This window comes from Dermochelys coriacea, chromosome 9 (assembly GCF_009764565.3).
Source record: "Dermochelys coriacea isolate rDerCor1 chromosome 9, rDerCor1.pri.v4, whole genome shotgun sequence".
Taxonomy (NCBI): Eukaryota; Metazoa; Chordata; order Testudines; family Dermochelyidae; genus Dermochelys; species Dermochelys coriacea.
This window is the reverse complement of record NC_050076.1, coordinates 21,796,462-21,816,451: the sequence shown is the minus strand read 5'-3', so window position 1 is coordinate 21,816,451 and position 19,990 is coordinate 21,796,462. Positions and strand designations below refer to the sequence as shown.

Below are 19,990 nucleotides of genomic sequence, written 5' to 3'. Positions count from 1 at the left end.
TTAACAGATAGCAGTAATAGGCTGCTATCTCTAGCAGACCCCTTTGCCCTTGGGTACCATAACTATTTGCTAGACAATAACAGAATACTGGGAATCAGGTCTTGTGGGTTTTACTCCTGGCTCTGGAGGGGAGTGTGATCTGATGCTTTAACTGGAGACTCAGAGCTATGTCTGTTGGGTGCTATTAGTTGTTAATGGTGCTTTGCATTTACATAGTGTTCAGTCAAGAGTGAGTCTCAAAGGTGGGTATGCAGGAGTAGCCTCATTTCATAGCTATTTGGAATTTAGGAAGCTATTACACTGATGATACACAAGACAACAGATTCTGGAGGGCACTCAATTTTAGCTATGTTGACTCTGCAGGCCTGTCAGGATTCAAAAGCAGTCAACTCTTTCTTTGGCCACCAAATATGAAAATATCTGAAAGGAGGTCTCTGGAGTAACTATTTTATATACACATTTTTTTGTACCTGTAATAAGACAGGGGGTGTCACCAGGTTGGTAAGGACTCACTCCCCCCACTGCACCCCCATCTCTTAGGCAGTTTTATTGTCCAAACTTAACAGTTCCTCAGCTTACCCTTTACACTCCATGTTCTCACTGCCTGTCTTCCCAGGGGACTCTGACTCTGGTTCTGGTTCCGGTTCCGGTACCACTCCCACTCAGTTGTAACTCACTAAGCCTCTCTCAGATCCTTTATGGCCTCTGGTGCAGCCCTGCCCATTTAATTGGCCCAAGTGGAAGCACCTGTTTTGGCACAGTGGCGCTGGATCTACTTCAGTTCAAGGGGCCAACCATCCTGTAACAGTGCCCCTTTCTTGTTAGTGGCCATTTGTTATTGTAGAACTTTAGAGATTTTATGGCTAGTTTAAAAATATCTTCTCTTATACATATGCAATATCCACCTTTATGATTAATAATGCAAATATCACGAGTGGTCTTCTAAGAAGTCTGATCACTTTCAAAACTTAAAGAAGAACATTCACTCCACTCCCTGGCCTGATCCTAAATTAGGACATATTCTCAATGGAGGAATGAGATATTACTACTCTGTATTAATCCAAGTCTGAGATCATGTTCTAATTTAATCAAAGAGTGAAGAATAATCTTTACTAGCAAATGCAGGCATAATCATCAAATAAATGACTGATAACTGAGGGTCAATGGTGTCATGTCTTATAAGAAATATAAGAGATGTTTAGGCAGAAGATTTTACTTATTATTAACCTTTACAATCTAACTGGGAAGAAATATTTCTTAGCAAGAATTGTTTAATGCCCATAGTGTGGCACTTGAATCTTCATGGATTTATGAACCAGTATTCAATTATCTTTTTAATTCTTTCCTCACATACTGTACTTCATCATTTTACAGCTACAAAGCACCATAAAATTATTCAGGACCCTGACACTTCAGAGAGACCTATTGTTTCAGGTGTATGGGAAGACTTACTCTTAGAGCCCATTTCATGTTTCATAAATTTTTATATCAAACATTTGTCCCTGATTTGCCTTCCTATATGATTGGCATATCAGATTATCTTAAAGATAAATGAAATCCCTTTACTCTTCATCATTCTTGATGCAGCTTGATAGAGCCTCTGTTGAATATATCCCTTGAAGGTGACAAAGAGACCAGAGAACATTTTAATATTTTTAGAAACTAAGGAATTTTGTTATTGGCCAACTGAGGAGTCCAGCAAATGTTCCCCTGTGTGAAAATATAGGGTTGAAGTCACTCCAGATAACACAATTTTCTTCCTGTACATTACAGACAGATGCTTAAAGAGCAGTTTGTTCTGTTCTCTGAGATTAAGTGGTCTGTAAGGTCAGGATAGCCTTAATTTTACTAATAACAGTGTCTTTGATGTTTTATACCACTCCTTCCTCTTTTCCCCATCCTCTTCTTATGGCACAAGTTGTAATCATCAATTTTAACATTCCAGTCATATGACTCTGTGATGGGGTGTACTCCCCCAACTGCCCCTGCAAGAGCTGAATTAGGCCAGATGGGCCTAATCAGCCAATTAAGCTGCAAAAAGGGGAGATTTAGGCTGTGTACAGGTTGCTGATTAGGAGGAATCTCACCTGTGAGGGAACAGGTGTGGGGGCTTCTATAAAGCCAGGAGGCTGGCACCAGTGTACAGTTCCTGTCATTGAAGTAAGAGAGAAAGCAAGAGAGAAGTAGCATAGTAGAAAGGAATCTGGGGTAAAAGTAGTAAGGTTGATGTAGATATAGCCCTTCACTGCTCACTGACAGGCCTCTGAAGTGGAACCTAGAGTAGCGGTGGGTGGATGGGCCTTGGCTCCCCTACTATCCATTGCAGAGCACTATTGCATAGGATAGTGACTAGGAAGTCTGGCTGACTCGTTACAGGAGCGAACTTGTCAGGGCAGTAGGTGTGAAGACTGCCTGATCCTGCTTGTGAGGAGAGACTTTGGAAGACTCCCCCAAAAGGGAAATTAAAGTGTGACCTGGCCAGAGGACTGAGTCATAAAGCAGCTGTACTGTGCCTCTGTATTATATTATATTTACAAAGGTACACTCACCAGAGGTGCCTTCTCCACCTTCAATGGCTGGGAGCCCGCCTTGGGAGGGTATTGGCTCCAGGGTGACAAACAATTCCTGGCTATCGGGGAGAATGGTTTCATCCTCCTTCTCATCATCTTCCTCATCCCTGTTGTGTGAGACTTCCCCTTGCAGGAGTCCATGTACAGGGGTGGGGTAGTGGTAAGGGCACCACCTAGAACTGCATGCAGCTCATCATAGAAGTGGCATGTCTGGGGGGGTCTGACCCACAGCGGCTGTTTGCCTCTTTGGATTTTTGGTAGGCTTGCCTGAGCTCCTTAAGTTTCACACGGCACTTCTCTGGGTCCCTGTTATAGCCTCTGTCCTTCATGCCCTTGGAGATTTTTTTCCAAATATTTTGGCATGTCGTCTTTTGGAATGGAATTCTGATAGCACAGATTTGTCTCCCCAGAGAGCGATCAGATCCAGTACCTCCCGTTCAGTCCATGCTTGAGCTCTTTTGCAATTCTGGGACTGCATGGTCACCTGTGCTGATGACCTCGCCACACTGGCCAAACAGGAAATGAAATTCAAAAGTTCCTGGTGCTTTTCCTGTGTACCTAGCTAGTGCATCTGAGTTAAAAGTGCTGTCCAGAGCAGTCACAATGGAGCACTCTGGGATAGCTCCTGGAGGCCAATACCATCAAATTGCATCCACACTACCCCAAATTTGACCCGGTGATGTCGATATCAGCGCTAATCCCCTCGTCGGGGAGAAGTACAGAAATCAATTTTAAGAGCCCTTTAAGTCAACAAAAATGGCTTCATTGTGTGGATAGGTGCAGGGTTAAATAGATCTAACGCTGCTAAATTCGACCTAAACTCGTAGTGTAGATCAGGGCTGCGAGTGAGAGGAGAATACAACAGCAGAAGATAGGGGGTGCTGAATCAGGTGGAGCTAATCCCTGGAATTGTCCAAAGGGGGCACCATCTAGCAATGAGTGATAATCCTGTGACAGACCCATTTGCTAACCATATATTAGAGAGAAAAGGGGAATGAGGTAATATCTTTTATTGTACCAACTTCTGTTGGTGAGAGAGAGGTGTTTACAAAGAGCTTTTCAGGTCTGGGAAATTAGTTGGGGTTCTCAACAATTTTTTTGGTGGCCTCAGAATGCAGCCACCAACTTTTTCTGGTGGCTGCTTTGACAATTTTTCCTAACATACTTAACTAACTTTAGGAAAAACAAATAAATATGCACATATACATGTCCAAATCATTGTAATTTATTTATGTAAGGGTGTGTTTTTTTAAACTCCATACAAATAATGTACAACTGTCTCTATCCTTTACTGGATCAAAACTGAATAGAAACAAAAATAAAGTGTTTTGCATGTTCTTGTCTTTTGTTGTTGTTTCTCTTGCTTGTTTTGTTTGCTTCAAGACTTGCTAGCTAGTAAGTCTGCTGCTCTGAAAAGTGATATTTGTATGTTTGCAAAAAGAAAAGGAGTACTTGTGGCACCTTAGAGACTAACAAATTTATTAGAGCATAAGCTTTCGTGAGCTACAGCTCACTTCATCGGATGCATTTGGTGGAAAAAACAGAGGAGAGATTTATATACACACACACACACAGAGAACATGAAACAATGGGTTTATCATACACACTGTAAGGAGAGTGATCACTTAAGATAAGCCATCACCAACAGCAGGGGGGGGAAAGGAGGAAAACCTTTCATGGTGACAAGCAAGGTAGGCTAATTCCAGCAGTTAACAAGAATATCAGAGGAACAGTGGGGGGTGGGGTGGGAGGGAGAAATACCATGGGGAAATAGTTTTACTTTGTGTAATGACTCATCCATTCCCAGTCTCTATTCAAGCCTAAGTTAATTGTATCCAGTTTGCAAATTAATTCCAATTCAGCAGTCTCTCGTTGGAGTCTGTTTTTGAAGCTTTTTTGTTGAAGTATAGCCACTCTTAGGTCTGTGATCGAGTGACCAGAGAGATTGAAGTGTTCTCCAACTGGTTTTTGAATGTTATAATTCTTGACGTCTGATTTGTGTCCATTCATTCTTTTGCGTCTTTTTGCATTCTGTTGGGGCATCTAGTGAACTGGATGAAGTATGACACATATTGTGATAGGCATGTATCCAACCTTTGGCTCTTGAAAGGTGGGTTGTGGTGGGGGGGTGTTGATTATTGTAACAGTAGAGGTATGTCTGCAGGTTTTTCATCTGTTGTTCTGGTAGGGTCTGGTGCCACTTTGAGCTGGTGTCTCTTAGACTCTAGAGCTTGCTTCTGATGAGGTGGAGGGGTTGTCTGAAGGCCAAAAAAGGGGATTCAGGAAAGATTTCTTTCAGGACAGGGTCCCCATTGAATATGGGCTTTAATTGTCCAATTATATCCTGTATGGGTTCCAGTGTGGGGTGGCAGGTGACAACTAGAGGTGTGCAGTTGGAGGGGGTTTTAAAAGATACTGGTTCACCCACCTTCTCTCAACCTGGGATCAACATGGCTACAACAACAATGCATACAACCATATCACATGTTTTCATATGACCATTTCCAACTCCTTGTTTAATACCTCGGCTCCTATCATTAGTATACAGACAATATAAAAATGTATTCTTTACATGCCCATGCTTGGATTCCTCTCATGCATGACACCATGAGGCTGTTTTATATATTTATATGATGGTTACCCCATTACCACCATGCTCCTATGTTGTTTAGGGCAGTGTTTTTCAAATGTGGACACCAGCGGCTTTTTTTGTGGGCACAACAGCTTTCTAGGAGGTGATTGAGTGTAAGGGGGGAGCAAAGCTGTGGCCCCCTCCCCTCCCTGTTGATCCTGGATGTACTGCCTTGGAGTTTGTTGGTACCACCAGCAGGGGTCAATACCCTACACTGTCTCGGGATACACATGGGGCACAATGCTGGAGGAACCTTGGACTCCACAGGAGGCAGGAGAGTTCCAAACCCACCTTCCCGAGGGCCCCTACTGCATTCCTGGGCTCCCCCCATTGCTTGTGGACCCCCTGCCTCCCCATCCATCTCCCCCCATCCAGTGCTTCATTTGTGCTGGGGCTGAACCACAGCACCTAATAGTGCAGACTTCACAGCAGACTTGCTAGCTAGCAATAAATAAATTGCAATGATTTGGATGTGTACATGTGCTTATTTATTTTTTCCTAAAGTTAATTAAGTGTATTAAGGAAAAAGTGTCAGAGCAGCCACCCGCAAGTTGGTGGCTGCACTCTGAGGCCACCAAAAATGTCATGGAAACCATTGGTTTAGAGCCCTCCTGACTGACTAATCATCCAGGAGATTGGTACCCCAACTACTGACATGGAAGCCATCAGAACAATACAACCCCTTTTTCATAGAGCTGCCTCAGTGTTCCACAAAACCAAAACCTTCTCCCCTATGCTATTTACCTAATCAGCTGTTCACCTCCAGTATCTTTTGCCTTCTTTCTTCTCTGGATATTCATCTGGATATTCCTCTCCTTCACCTCCCTTCCCAGATCGCTGAAGTCTTTCAGGAACAGTGGAACATTGTAAAGTCCTTCTGGGGTTCCTTGCTGTTTTCCTTAGTATTGAATAACCTAAATACTCTTGTCTTGTGAGGGGATTACCCTCACTATTCAGTCTAGTAATTAAAATGCTAACTTGCTGTCTTCCTCTTAAAGTGGTAAAAAGGAAAAGAGGCTTTACTTGATTTTATGGACAGTTTATGTTAAGGTGAGAAGATGATGTTAAACTTCAGTTGGTTAGAATGTGATGCTTTAAAAAAAACTCACCTCAAATCTCACACCTGCAGATTTGCAGCCCTTTGCTTGGGCTACGTCTATACTACGCAGCTTTTAGCAACATGGCTGTGATGCTACAGCCATGCTACTAAAAGGCGCACAGCGTAGCTGCTGTTTGTCAACCATGTCAAGGTTCCTTCCCAATTCTGAACTCTAGGGTACAGATGTGGGGACATGCATGAAAGACCCCCTAAGCTTATTCCTACCATCTTAGGTTAAAAACTTCCCCAAGGTACAAACTTTGCTTTGTCCTTGAACCCTATGCTGCCACCGCCAAGCATGTTAAACAAAGAACAGGGAAAGAGCCCACTTGAAGACGTCTTCCCCCCAAAATATCTCCCCCAAGCCCTACACCCCCTTTCCTGGGGAAGGCTTGATAAAAATCCTCACCAATTTGCATAGAAGAACACAGACCCAAACCCTTGGATCTTAAAAACAATGAAAAAGCAATCAGGTTCTTAAAAGAAGAATTTTAATTAAAGAAAAAGTAAAAGAATCACCTCTGTAAAAATCAGGATGGTAATTACCTTACAGGGTAATCAGATTCAAAACATAGAGAATCCCTCTAGGCAAAACCTTAAGTTACAAAAAGACACAAAAACAGGAACATACATTCCATTCAGCACAGCTATTTTAGCAGCCATTAAACAAAATAAATCTAACACATTTCTGGCTAGATTACTTACTAACTTAATAGAAGTTCTGAAAACCATTCCTGACCTGGTCCTGGCAAAAGCATCACACAGACAGACCCTTTATTTCCACCACCCCCCCCGCCTGCCCCCACTCCAGCTTTGAAAGTATCTTGTCTCCTCATTGGTCATTTTGGTCAGGTGTCAGCGAGGTTATCTTAGCTTCTTAATCCTTTACAGATGAAAGGGTTTTGCCTCTGGCCAGGAGGGATTTTATAGCACTGGGGACAGAAAGGTGGTTACCCTTCCCTTTATATTTATGACAGTCAGCAAGAGAGAGCTCTCCTGCCAACAAACTTCCACCCCCAATGAGCGGCGTTAGCACTGTAATCAGGAGAGTGCTCCTGCTGACAAAGCACTGTTCACACTGGCACTTGTTGTCAACAAAACTTTTGTCTTTTGCGTGGGTGTTTTTTAACACCTCTGAACGACAAGTTTTGTCTTTCACTTACCAGTGTAGACAAAGCCTAGGATTCAGCTTTGGAGGTAGTGTGATCAAATAGACAGTAATCTGGATTGGGAGTTGGGAGATGTGGGTTCTGCTCCTAGCTCTGCCACTGACCTGCCGGATGACCTTAGGCGAGTCACTTCACCTCTCTATGCTCCTGTTTCTCCTCTTAGGCTATGTCTACACTACGTGCTAGGGGTGTGATACTCAAGCTAACATGAGTACAAATAGCAGTGTAGCTGAGGTAGCATGGGTATTGGCAGGGGAGGCATAGCTGAACTGTGCTGAGTACAAACCTGCCAGAAATAGGTGGGTACCTGAAACTCCTGTCTTGCAGTGTAGACTTAGCCTAACTCTGTCAGTATTGTCTATTTAGAATGTAAGCTTTCTGTGGCAGAGACTGTTACTAATCTGAACAGTACCATGCACAATAGAGCTCTGATCTCAGTTAGTGCTTCTAGGCACTATTGTAATGCAAAAAATAAATAAAACCACAATGGTTCTCAACTTTTCTATGTTGAACACAGGTTACAGTTTTTAAAAGTTTCAGGACCTACATCTAGCCATATTGACAAGGAAGGCAATTATGCCCTTCAACACTTGTTCCGAGCCCTTGTGTGGGTTGAGAACCTATGACTCAGAAGGCTATTTGAGAGAAAAGTGAATGATGCATAATACAGTTCAGCAGCATGACAGAAAAATTATGCCTGATAGGGCTAGTTTAATCTTTATTTTCTTGTTTTTTAACATCCATTATGTGAAGCTCTGTGACTGACACCAGAACTAGCAGAACAAGTTATTTCTAATGATTAAATATTTGATTAAAGAAAATGAGTGCACAAGCAGTAAGATCAGTGTAAACAAGAGTTAGACAGTTAACAGGAACACAGGAAGGCATAAATAGAACTGTTACAAGCACACATACATCCATTTAATAAGGTCTCAGTGGCTATCTTATAACAACCCTGTACAGTATTTATGCTTTCTATTTCTGCAGTAAGTGATCTTTCCATTTTAGTGTCTATGCTATTGATGTTTTACATTTGCAGATAACGTGGAGGGTCTTAGCTTGGAAGCTAAACAGTGCTGAGCCTGCAAACACTTCAGCACAGGTGTAGCTTTACATGTGAGTAGTCCTGTTGACTTCAATAGGATTACGCAGGTTACTCAAGCTACGTCTATATCTACATTACAAGATAAGTGCCAGAGGGCCCCATCTACCAGAACACATGCTTGAAGTCAGCATGACTATTCATGTGTTTAAGTGCTTTGTGGGATTGGGGACGTAATTTGTAGAAACTAAATAATTTAGTTCTGCAGATTTCAGAATGTTTCCAAAGGGTGTCCCAGACTCCTAGCCCACTTCCAATCTAGTTTGAATGTTAAGCATTAATTGGTTATGATTAGCTAAGAAATCCAAGTATATGAGAGAGAGCTTGGATTACCACAGCCTCCAAAATAGCTATGGCAAGATCTATGCTGAAAAGATGAGATTTATGTAATCCTTCTGCCAACTGCTTAATGGCAGCAAGAAGGGCCAGGTTCAATATATCTAGGGTTTCTATTAAAAAATAATAAAGAAGGTCTAGCTGCCACCCAGAAACCTGGGAAAATTAAAAGCACCTTCCCTGGGTGCTCTGAACAGACATCAGAAGCACTCTAGGACTGTGTACAGACAATGAACTCTTTATTAGGTTAAAGGGAATAAGCCATAAACTTGGGGAAACCTGGCAGCAGAATAGATATTAAGATAGAGTAAAATACCTTCTTCTAGTAACTTTGACAATAACTCCATCTAATTCCCTTCCCACTCAACAATGAGAATGTCCCTTGATGGCAACACCTCACCAATCCCACTCACATTTTGGATCAATGAGTAGCAGAAGTTCAGGTATCTCTTTACAGGTCTGTCTCCAGTTCCAAAGGAGCTACTTGCCTGATCCCACCAGGAGGCACCACCATCCAGCTTATCAATTGAGCTTTAGTAATGTGGTGGGTAGGCAGAGCCTTGCCTGAGTCCACTCAGTTCCTGTACTCTGCATCATCTCTTGCAGCAAAGTCCTCAATCTGTATTATCTCTTGCAGTAAAGTTCCCATGGGCAGGAAACTAGGCATGCTTAGGACCTGTGAAGTTGCACCCCATAATGCTTTATAGAAATATGGTTACCAGTGCAAATATGTCATAACTGGAATATGTTTTATGCTAGATATGCCATGTAACATATCTTTGAAAAGGGTATGTTTTACTGAATGTATTCATCCTATTCGTATGCATGTATCATTTTTATATCTGAAATTATGAGCATTGGCTCTATGCTTGTATTTAAAGTGTTTGCTGTAAAAAGCACCTAAGGCAGATTTGATCAACATAGTGTGAAGGGGTTATTCAAGTAAATGGAAGTACTTGGCTAACAATGGACCTTGATAGACGCCAATCCACATCTGACCTTGCCTGGGAACGTTCAGGCTAATGTGGGCAATGGCTCGGCCTGTAGAGAACTGAGTCATGCATGGACATGTGACTTGCCCATGTGACTCCAAAATTCCATCTTGTAGCTGTGATTCTATTCAAGGGGTGAGAGGGGTTTCCACCCACAAGAGAGAGACTATATAAGCCCCTGGAAATCCCTCCATTTTGTCTTCAGCTGGCTCAAGAGATAGCCTCTCCACCCCAAAGAGATGCCTGAAAGAAACTGGAACAAAGGACAGTAACTACAGGGATGTGAGTGATTGCTGGACCCAGACTAGGAAGGAGTCTAATCAGTCAAAGAAGCTTATTGGAACATCTCTGAGGGTGAGATTTACCTGCATTTAGTTTCTTATTGTATTAGGCTTAGACTTGCGTGTTTTATTTTGCTTGATAATTCACTTTGTTCTGTCTGTTATTACTTGGAACCACTTAAATCCTACTTTTTATATTGTAATAAAATCACTTTTTACTTATAAATTAACTCAGAGCAAGTATTAATACCTGGGGGAGCAAATAGCTGTGCATATCTCTATTGGCGCTATAGAGGGTGAACAATTTATGAGTTTACCCTGTATGAGCTTTATACAGAGTAAAATGGATTTATCTGGGGTTTGGATCCCATTGGGAACTTGATATCTGCGTGTTGGAGACAGGAACACTTAAGCTGTTTTCAGTTAATCCTGCAGTTTTTGGGGGACGTGGTTCAGACCAGGGTCTGTATTTGTAATGGACTAGCATGTCTGGCACAACCAGGCAGGGCACTGAAGTCCCAAGCTGACAGGGAAAATGGGCTCAGAGGTAGTCCCAGCACATCAGGTGGCAGTTCCCAAGGGGGTTTCTGTGAACCAACCCATCACAGGGCCCTTAAGCAGAATCCTGGCTGTTTGGAAACAGGCTTCTTACCACAAAGTAAGAACTATGGTCCTCCTTCTCTGGGAACCCATTACTTTCCAAAATTCAGTTTCCAGTTATGGTGACTCCCCAAATGGCACTAGAGGATTGTAGATAAGTAGCCTATGCAAATAAAGCTCTGTAAGGCAATACTTTTCTTTTTTCATCAAGATGGTGTTGAGAGCACTTTCCCTCTGAAGTTTCTGGCCACAGGGTTTCACTTATAACAAATGAAGTAAAAAGAAAAGGAGTACTTGTGGCACCTTAGAGACTAACAAATTTATTAGAGCATAAGCTTTCGTGAGCTACAGCTCACTTCATCGGATGCATTTGGTGGAAAAAACAGAGCTCTGTAGCTCACGAAAGCTTATGCTCTAATAAATTTGTTAGTCTCTAAGGTGCCACAAGTACTCCTTTTCTTTTTGCGAATACAGACTAACACGGCTGCTACTCTGAAACAAATGAAGTGTTAACATCTGGTGTGTGAAAGTAGTTCAGTCTGCTTTGACATATACAAAAGGCACCATCAATTCATGGTTTGCCAAGTAATAATATTTTATTGCTATGCAGGAGACAAATTAACTCATTGGCCAGCAGCAGCTCTTGTTGAGGGAGTGAGTGCCTGTGCTGCTCACCAGTGACTCCTCCTTTAACATTGGCATCCTGTGGTACTGACAAGCTACAGAGACTCCTGTCCAATTTACATGGGTTGTAGAAATGGTATACAGCTATAACATGGGATTTTTATGGTAAAGCTGTGAAGGTAAAATTAGAGTTAACTGGAAAGTTTCTCAGTTTTATAGATGACTTCTCATTCTCCCTGTAGGAAGGTAACAGATTCATGTAATGTTAATAAATGAGTCTCCTTGAAAAGCTAAAGAGATTAAAATGTACACAAGTTAGTGTGCCTTTTTGTTTCATAGCTTTATATAAATTCCCCAGAGACATTTGATTACAGTCTTAAATTTTGACTTGACTATTCAAAACTAGTTTTCTACTTCTTATTCTATAGAATTAGTGAAACTAGGACAGATGTAGTAAAATATCTGAATAAAGAATCAGCTTAAGATCCATATATAAAGGAAAATACTGAACTTTTGCTACATTCAGTTGAAGAGAAAAAGCAACACTACAGATTATATTTGTAGTGCAGACATGCAGGGGACTTGTTGAAAGTTGCTGGTAGAAAATTTATGAAGATAAAGAAAACCCTTCTCAAATTCTCATTCTGAATGAGTCTTTCTTCCTATCTTAATCATTACAAGAATAAAATATGAAGGAAACCTCCCTTCTCTGTAAAATGTAGTGATTACTATCAATGGACAGCACTGACTTTTGCTGAGGAAAACTCTTTGAAAAGTATTGAGCTGACACACTGGAGAGGAGCAAGCTATCCCATTTTTTAAGCAGTAATTAACGTAGGGGTGTCGTATATTCTACTTCTGAAGAGTTATTATTCTGCTTTTTTGTTTTCAGAATCGTAAAGATATAAGTAGAATTTGAAATATAAGCACACAAGGAATCTACAAGTTTGGCAAACTTGTGGTATTTCAATGAATGAATGATTTTCCAGCTTCTACGCCTTCATTTGAAAAAAATCACTTCCTCTACTTTCTGCTTGTGAAGACTGATTACAGAGTGCGAACTAATGCAGTACAGTATAACTAATATAATAGAGTATCTTCACTGCAGAATAAATAATGCAGTATATCCAACCATCAATTATTCAAAAGCCCCTGTCATCTACATGGTCAGAAAAGTATGGCCTGGATAATGGAAGTAGCCAACTGGCTCATTTCAGTGAGGAAAAGGGAGTGGCAGGAAAAGGACATGACCTAGATTAAGCCTTTTTTATACCTAAGGGCTTCTGCATAGAAATTTGTACCAGGTAGAGTGTCGGGAGGAGGGAAGAGTGCTTCAGGCAGCTTCAACCTCTCTTCCTGGTTCTTTCCATCATCGCTTCTGAACTCAGCAGGCCTTAGCCCAGGTCACAGGGATAGAGACTCTGCAGGCTTTAAATAAAGAGTCCAAAGCCTTGATTATCCAAAGGTTGCATTGTCTTGCCTTTCTGAGCCTGCCTCCAGAAGGACTAAAAAGCATTAGACCTCTTCATTTGTCTCAGAAGGGCATCAACTTTGAAACCTTATTACTACAATTTAAATATTAATATTTCAGAAACATCCTGCTAATGTGCTTATCTATAGTAGCTATATGAACCAGTGATGCCCTAATGCTCTCTTACTTAAATCAGCGGTTCTCAAACATTTTCATAGGGTGAGCCATGCCATAATAGAGTGATTCATGGACCACTTACACTCTCATTCATAATTGCACAGATCATCTCCCTTCCCATTTGCGACTGCTTAGCAATCCTGTATATGAAATGGTAAGATTAGCAAAATATCTAGTAATTTTAGACTGTCATTAAAGTGATTCCCCCCACTTTTTGAAAAAATTTAATCACGTTATTTTTGCAGAAATAGAGGTCGGGATCAGTGACTAAGAAGGAAAATATTAATAATCTCTTCCATTTGACAAGAGAGAGAAACGATTAGGACTATTTAGAAAAGAGAGGAATCAGAGGTGACATGATAGAGCTATACTAAATTATACATAAAATAGATAAAGCACATGTGAACAAGCGATAGCCAATGGAATTTAAAGGCAAAAAAAAAGTCTAAAAGGAAATACATTTTAATATTGCATATAATTAACCTGTGGAACTCAATACCAGAAGATATCAAGACCAAGAATTTAGTAGGATTCAGAAAAAGACTGTACATTTATATGGCTAACAGGAACAGCCACATTTAAATTAGATAGGATGAAAAATATTTTGTGGCCACTTCATTTCAACTGAAAAAAAATCGGGAGCACAATTTTTCAGCAAGGGATAGATTCTGTGTCAAATTCATCGACCACAGCATTGTGGAATGAATGGGATTTGGAGCTTTAGTCTGAGGCTTGGTTCATGTTAATAAAGTACTTTGGGGTTCTCTGAGGACTATTCTATTCCTTGGTACTAGGGAAATATTTCTAGAATACGTGTTCTTCCAATAATTCCTTGCCCTGCGAACTGGTATCTGAAAACTCTTCTACCCTAGGTTACTGGGAAGCTCCTTAAATTAAGACTTGCTAGTGAAGCACATCAACTATAGGCTGTGTTGTGCAATATGCATATTCACATAGCACTGACCACACTCCCAAAGTCCTTTCCTGGCAGTCACTGGGCTCACTGCAAAATCTGGGAGGGAATCATTGGGGACACTCCCTCCTGTAGTTGTTTCAAACTTCTGTTTAGGAATCTTGCAGGGATGTTCCCAGGACAATGCATCTGATATACATCAAAGCAGAGCTGGATACCTCTGCTCCTCCTGCACCCAGAAACAAAAAACGGGTTGGATGTGAGGTTCTCTCTCTCTCTCTATTTTTTAAATTTTTTTTAACACCATTAGTTTTAATAGGAAATTAAATCTTTGAGATGACTTCATTAGGTGACAATGTTCATTCATTATATTTAAGAGAGAGACCACAAAGTGTTGTACGACTCGGAGCATAGAGAAAATGTTTTCTTACTGCCACTTCAGCCAAGAGAGAGATGAGCACAGTCTGGGTCCACTTTTTTTTTTATAGAGGTCAAGGTTCAGGCCAGAATAAATCCTGGTTGTAAACTCTGCCCGAAGTGCAACAAATAGAGGTAATTACTGTACTGTTTTCAATGTCCCGGGGAATAAAGCAGAGCCAGTATAGTGGCAACAGAAGGCGCAATAGCAGAAGCAGCATGGACAGCACACAGAGGAAGAGAATGAAGCTGTCACCTTCTCTCCTTCAATAACAGCTTGCTTGGCAAGTATTATATCACTTTCCAGCTGAGGGATGCTCCTCCATTTGCTGCATAGATATTTTCTATAACTTCTGTATGGCAAAAAACAAACACAAGACATAAACATGATTTGTGTCTCTGCTTTGCAGGTTTCAGAGTAGCAGCCGTGTTAGTCTGTATTCGCAAAAAGAAAAGGAGTACTTGTGGCACCTTAGAGACTAACATTTATTAGAGCATAAGCTTTCGTGAGCTACAGCTCACTTCATCGGATGCATCCGATGAAGTGAGCTGTAGCTCACGAAAGCTTATGCTCTAATAAATGTTAGTCTCTAAGGTGCCACAAGTACTCCTTTTCTTTCTGCTTTGCAGTTTCACTGTGAAGAGGATAATCAGTGTTGTGACAAGGAAAGGTGACAGGGCAAGTGTAGAATCCTAAAGCATCCAATTTGAAAGGGCTGGTAGGAGTTGTTGATTGAGGTGAGACAACTGTAAAACAGGAGTACTATACTCCCTTAGTATTAGACATAACAGCAGCGTGTGGTGAATTAGCTTTCTCTTCAGTGCACAGATGACCCCTGTGTATTGGTCTTTTCCTTAGCGTTGGAGTTGGAGTCTCACTAGGTCTCGCTGTGGGAACACATGCAATATAGAAGGTTCAGGGGGTCAAAGTAAAGGACACCATCCACTCCTGATGCACACATCTACCTTTTACTGCTATAAGCTGAAATCATTGTGTTAGTACAAATGAGCGTGACAGCAGAACCTGCAGGAGCCATCCTGCTTAAATAGGTTGGCTATTGCCAATTGCATTGCTTTCGGGGCTCTGTCAGAAACCATGATTAATTACTTAAAAATCCTATAAAACTGCAGATCCCATAATTTATTAATGACTGTTACATAGTGTCACTGATGGACATGGCACAGTACAAGTGACTAACAAGGTAGTCATTCTGATGAAGTAAATGACATTTTAAGGGCCCTATCCTGAAACACTGGAAGTGTCCTCATTTCCCTTGGATATTTTACAAAATAACCCTTGGTGACTTTGTACATTCTGAAGGCCCTTCACTTTCCTTAGCCCCACTTCCTTTCTATCTCATGTGTGCTCATTCCTGTAGTATCTAGGTGATAAAATCAACAACAGAATCCCAGTCTCTGAAAATGAACTGTCTCCTCTGCTCCTTTCCCGATTAGTTGTATTTCTGTAGATTGACTGAATGACTTTCACTTTTGCAGGGAGAGTTGGATGCAACCCCCTCTAAGAGCTGTCAATGGCGCTCCCTAAGACAGCAAAAGTGATGCATTTCTGGAGAGTAATGCATGTCACTTTCCCTTCATTATCATTTGTAATTTGTAGGCCATATTTTGCTTTCAGATGCATGTACAAGACTCCAAATATGTATAATTATTTAAGCTATTGTACATTTTAGAGAGAGGTAGGTGGTGATTAGAACATGGTATAAATGTGTAAGACCAAAATTGTGCTTTATTTAGAAAAAATTAGAAATCTTGTGGGGAGGAGATTTCAAAATGAAGACGTGGTTAAAGCAGATTTAATGTTTGCTGACTGCTGTTGGCCTTGCAACTTGCCCATGTGGAAGGAGAAAAAAAATTGTTCCTTGGGTGAATGACTATTTCTCCACTATTGTACCTTGACCTTCTTCCCCCTTCAGTTCACTCCCTTATGTTGATCCCAGGAGATGTTTGTAAACCCAAAAGCACCATTTTGCCAATTGGGATTTCAGTGAAAGACACTAAGTAGCATTTCTATTCTCAGGGAGTTAACAAATACTCAGTATCTGCTGGACATCTGGATGCTAAATTTGCCTATATTGTAGGAAGGGGAATTGGACTATACAATAAACTGAGGAGCACAGAGTGAACAGTTGGGTCAAACTCTGTATAACTGCCAATGTTCATGCAACCTGAACCTCAGACACTGACAGTCTTAAGGATCTATGGCCCTGATCCTGCAAACATTTACACACACGTGTAATTTTATTGATATGAGTATTTCTATTGAAGTCAGTGGGACTACTCACATGAGCAAAGCTATTCACGTGCCTAAGTGTTTGCAATATTGGACCTGTGGGGTTAGGGTTGGGGGGAAGGAAGAATCCACACTAAGATAACTGGAGAATCCTATGAGATTAAAAATTGATATTCTGAAAAGTTTGGAAACAATATTAAAAAGCTCTGTTCATTTTAAATTTGTTCTAGTAAAAATAACTTCCTGCATCAGAGACAGAAAGAAAAGAGAAAAATTCCTGTTAGGCACACTTAAAATTTAGTTCCTTATAGTTAAAGCAATTTTAGAAGACAGATTTAATATCTTGTAGTGCTGTAATTCCTCTAGAGACTTGACTTTTATCGTCAGAGAATATGCTGAATGTTCTAAAATTTTTCTCTTTAAAACATCACTTATGAAAAGCAAGACCTATTTTTCTCATCTAGCACCTTTTACTCGTGACCCGACATATGCAGAAAAAGAATGATGCTACAGTTAGACTGTATTTGGCTTTTTCCTGTTATTTTTTATGACTAATTTAGAAGTTGATCAATAACTATATTGCTATCTTAAAATCATGCTGTGAAAAAGTGGTACGTTGTAACTTTGGCAGAGCTTTTCTGAAACACCCATCTCTGTTAGCAGGTGTTAACCCTCCTGGGAAAATGTTTTTAAGTCGGTTTTGCTGACTCAGTGGTGCAGCTGGCTTGTTATTGCAACCAAAATAAAGATTTAAGAAGACACCTAGGGTTTGGACCAGACAGGTCCTGAGGGAAAAAGCCCTAGAAACTGCTAAAACCTCTAGAGACAATTTAGACTAAGACAAAGCACAGGGATAGCCAAACCTGAGAAGAATATTTAGTCTGGAGTTTCATGTAATATTGTTTTTGAAATTGCCTTATCAGCAGTCAGCCTATTTGCTTATTTTATATTTTAATTTTCATTAGACTCTAAGCCAGTATGGTAATATATAGTGTTGCTGCTATGGTGCTTGTCATCAGGATTTTTAAATGACTTGTTCTCAGTAGCCTACATGAATGTGGTGAGACCTGTACAAACATCAAAGAAGGCAATAATCCTGAAAAGCTCATAATTAGTTAAACCTTGTAATTCCCAAATGATCTTATGCTGTCATTACCATGTTTTTCTTATGCCACTTGCTGCTATAATGAGAGTGATTGTGAGGAATACACAGCATAGGAAGTGTTACTTCTGTGTATATGTAAAATGACAAAGAGAAGTGTGGGTACTGAAGAAGTAGCTGTTATCTGCTCCTGGGCAGCTGGATGATAGTAGCTACCCCAACCCCTGCTCCCTTTTATGTCTCTTCACCAACCCTGATAAACCCACCCTTTTCTTCTTGACAGTTAGTAACATGTGGAACCAGCTGTGGGGCACAGGTGATTAGAAAAGCAGAGAAAATTAGTTAACGGTTGCACAGCAGAGTTTGACCCATGTTCCTGAGGAGCGTGGGGCAAAGGCATGAGGAAGGGGAATTGAATCTATGTATCATATTACAACAGCAAAACCAGATTAAATTAACCTATAGATTTACACCTGCCACTGACAGGTGAGGGATAGATCCAGGGCTTTCAAATGCCGCCTCCCCCAACACCAACTGCTTTGATTGCAGACTTCAGCCTATGTGTCCCATACAGCTGCATAGGACCCTGCACTTCCAGAAGCCTTGCCTGCTACATGCCTACCAGTGGCACCCCCTGGCACAGCACCAGCCTACTTCACCTCTGTGATTCCCCTCTGACCAGCTCGCTACAGCGAAGGTCAAAGCCCTGAATGACCCGATTTCCCCCCCCCCCTCACCCACCCAAGGGGGGAGGCGTTGTGGTTGGAGGGAGGCTATGGAGTAACCAAAGGCTGGAGCAACATATGACGCCATGGGGGCACTCACAGATGGAGAGAGAGCTGGCTGCATGGGGCCTTGCAAAGCCTAGTGCTAGGCCTGAGATGCTGCTCTGCCTGCTGAAGGAGTTGTGGAGGGCAGGCTGGGGATTGGGATGCCTGATGTTGGGCCGGGCCAGGCGTCTTCAGTCCTCTCTAATGCTAGGCGCCCGTCTGCTCCCCAGACTACAGGCCCCAGCAGCCTTGGAGCTGGTTCCTGCCCATCACAAGGGAGGCGGAAGCGCACAGGCTGCTGGGGCGTGTAGGCGGCTGGTTCCCTCCGGGGCTCTGGAGAGGGGGAAGCAGCCGAGCCCCGCCCCGCCAGGGGAGGGACAGGCCCAAGAAGTGGGGGCGCGAGGGGCAGGTACCTTCGCGCGGTGCTGCCGGTGCCATGGCTGCTGTAGACAGGCCGCTGCGTCCGCGGCCGGGCAGGGGTGAGGGCGAGGCGGGATAGCGCCCGGGTGAGCTCCAGGCAGGCAGCAGCCGGGAGCGTGTCCCTATTTAGGACTCGCGCGGGGAGAGACCTTGCGCCGTTAGCCGGCGGGCGCGATTCGCCGCCCCGCGGGAGCCGCTCGCGGCCCTGCCCGGGTTGGTGCTACAGCAGCCGCGTGCGCCGATCTCCGCTCCCTTGCATCGGGCCGCCCCCGCCGTCTGCGGGTCGGGGGGGGCGGGGACCGTCGTCGAGTGCGGAGGGATGTGGTGCCGATGGTGACGGGCAAGGCGGCGTGGATCATGCGGGGGATGACCGGTTCGGGGCAGGAGGCGCTGGGCGCGGAGATCTCGTGACCTGGGAGTTCAGGGGCCACAGCAGAGAGTCCCTAGCGGGGGGCGGGGAGGGGGGGGGGCTGGGGTCTCCCACAGCTCTTGAGGGCAGCGGGGAGAATCCGTGCGTCACGTGACACGCTTTACCTCAGTGAATTGTTTGGGCAGTAAAAACTCTAGGGGGTGGATTCTGCGTGTCCAGAATAATTAACACCGACTGCCTGGATAGTCTTTTGTTGGGGAAGGGTGTGGGCCGGGCTCCCCATTCTGTGAGGGGCTGGGCCCAGCAGCAGCAGGAGGGGTTAGGCGAAAGGGGAGACTACACCGATTTTTTTTTTTTTTTTCTAAAAAAATGAATGTCAGCAACTGAATTTTTCAGGTTTCAGAGTAGCAGCCGTGTTAGTCTGTATTCGCAAAAAGAAAAGGAGTACTTGTGGCACCTTAGAGACTAACCAATTTATTAGAGCATAAGCTTTCGTGAGCTACAGCATCGGATGCATCCGATGAAGTGAGCTGTAGCTCACGAAAGCTTATGCTCTAATAAATTGGTTAGTCTCTAAGGTGCCACAAGTACTCCTTGAATTTTTCAGTAACCCATTCTCTGGCCTAGCCCAGACAAGAGAAGTGAACAGAGCTCGTCCTCTTCATCTTTTGCATGTTGTTTCTATGAATGATAC

At 42.5% G+C, this 19,990-nt stretch overlaps 1 protein-coding gene and 1 long non-coding RNA gene across 3 annotated transcripts in view; both read right to left on the bottom strand.

Moving 5' to 3' along the window:
* The window catches only part of PPM1L (protein phosphatase, Mg2+/Mn2+ dependent 1L), a 215,060-nt gene extending 214,142 nt beyond the window's left edge, over positions 1–918 (bottom strand). Inside the window, exon 1 of the mRNA XM_038415063.2 lies at positions 580–918. The gene's annotated coding sequence lies outside the window, so the exon portion shown is untranslated. The remainder of the gene's footprint in view (positions 1–579) is intronic.
* Positions 919–14,248: 13,330 nt separating this feature from the next.
* On the bottom strand, positions 14,249–19,055 carry LOC122455846. 2 transcript variants are annotated; one of them, XR_006274341.1, is made up of 2 exons: positions 18,920–19,055; positions 14,249–14,736 (listed from the first exon to the last, which is right to left on the bottom strand). It is a non-coding gene; the product is annotated as an uncharacterized LOC122455846 (long non-coding RNA). The 2 variants fall into 2 exon arrangements; XR_006274342.1 differs by lacking the exon at positions 18,920–19,055 and adding an exon at positions 18,562–18,825.
* Positions 19,056–19,990: the final 935 nt, after the last annotated feature.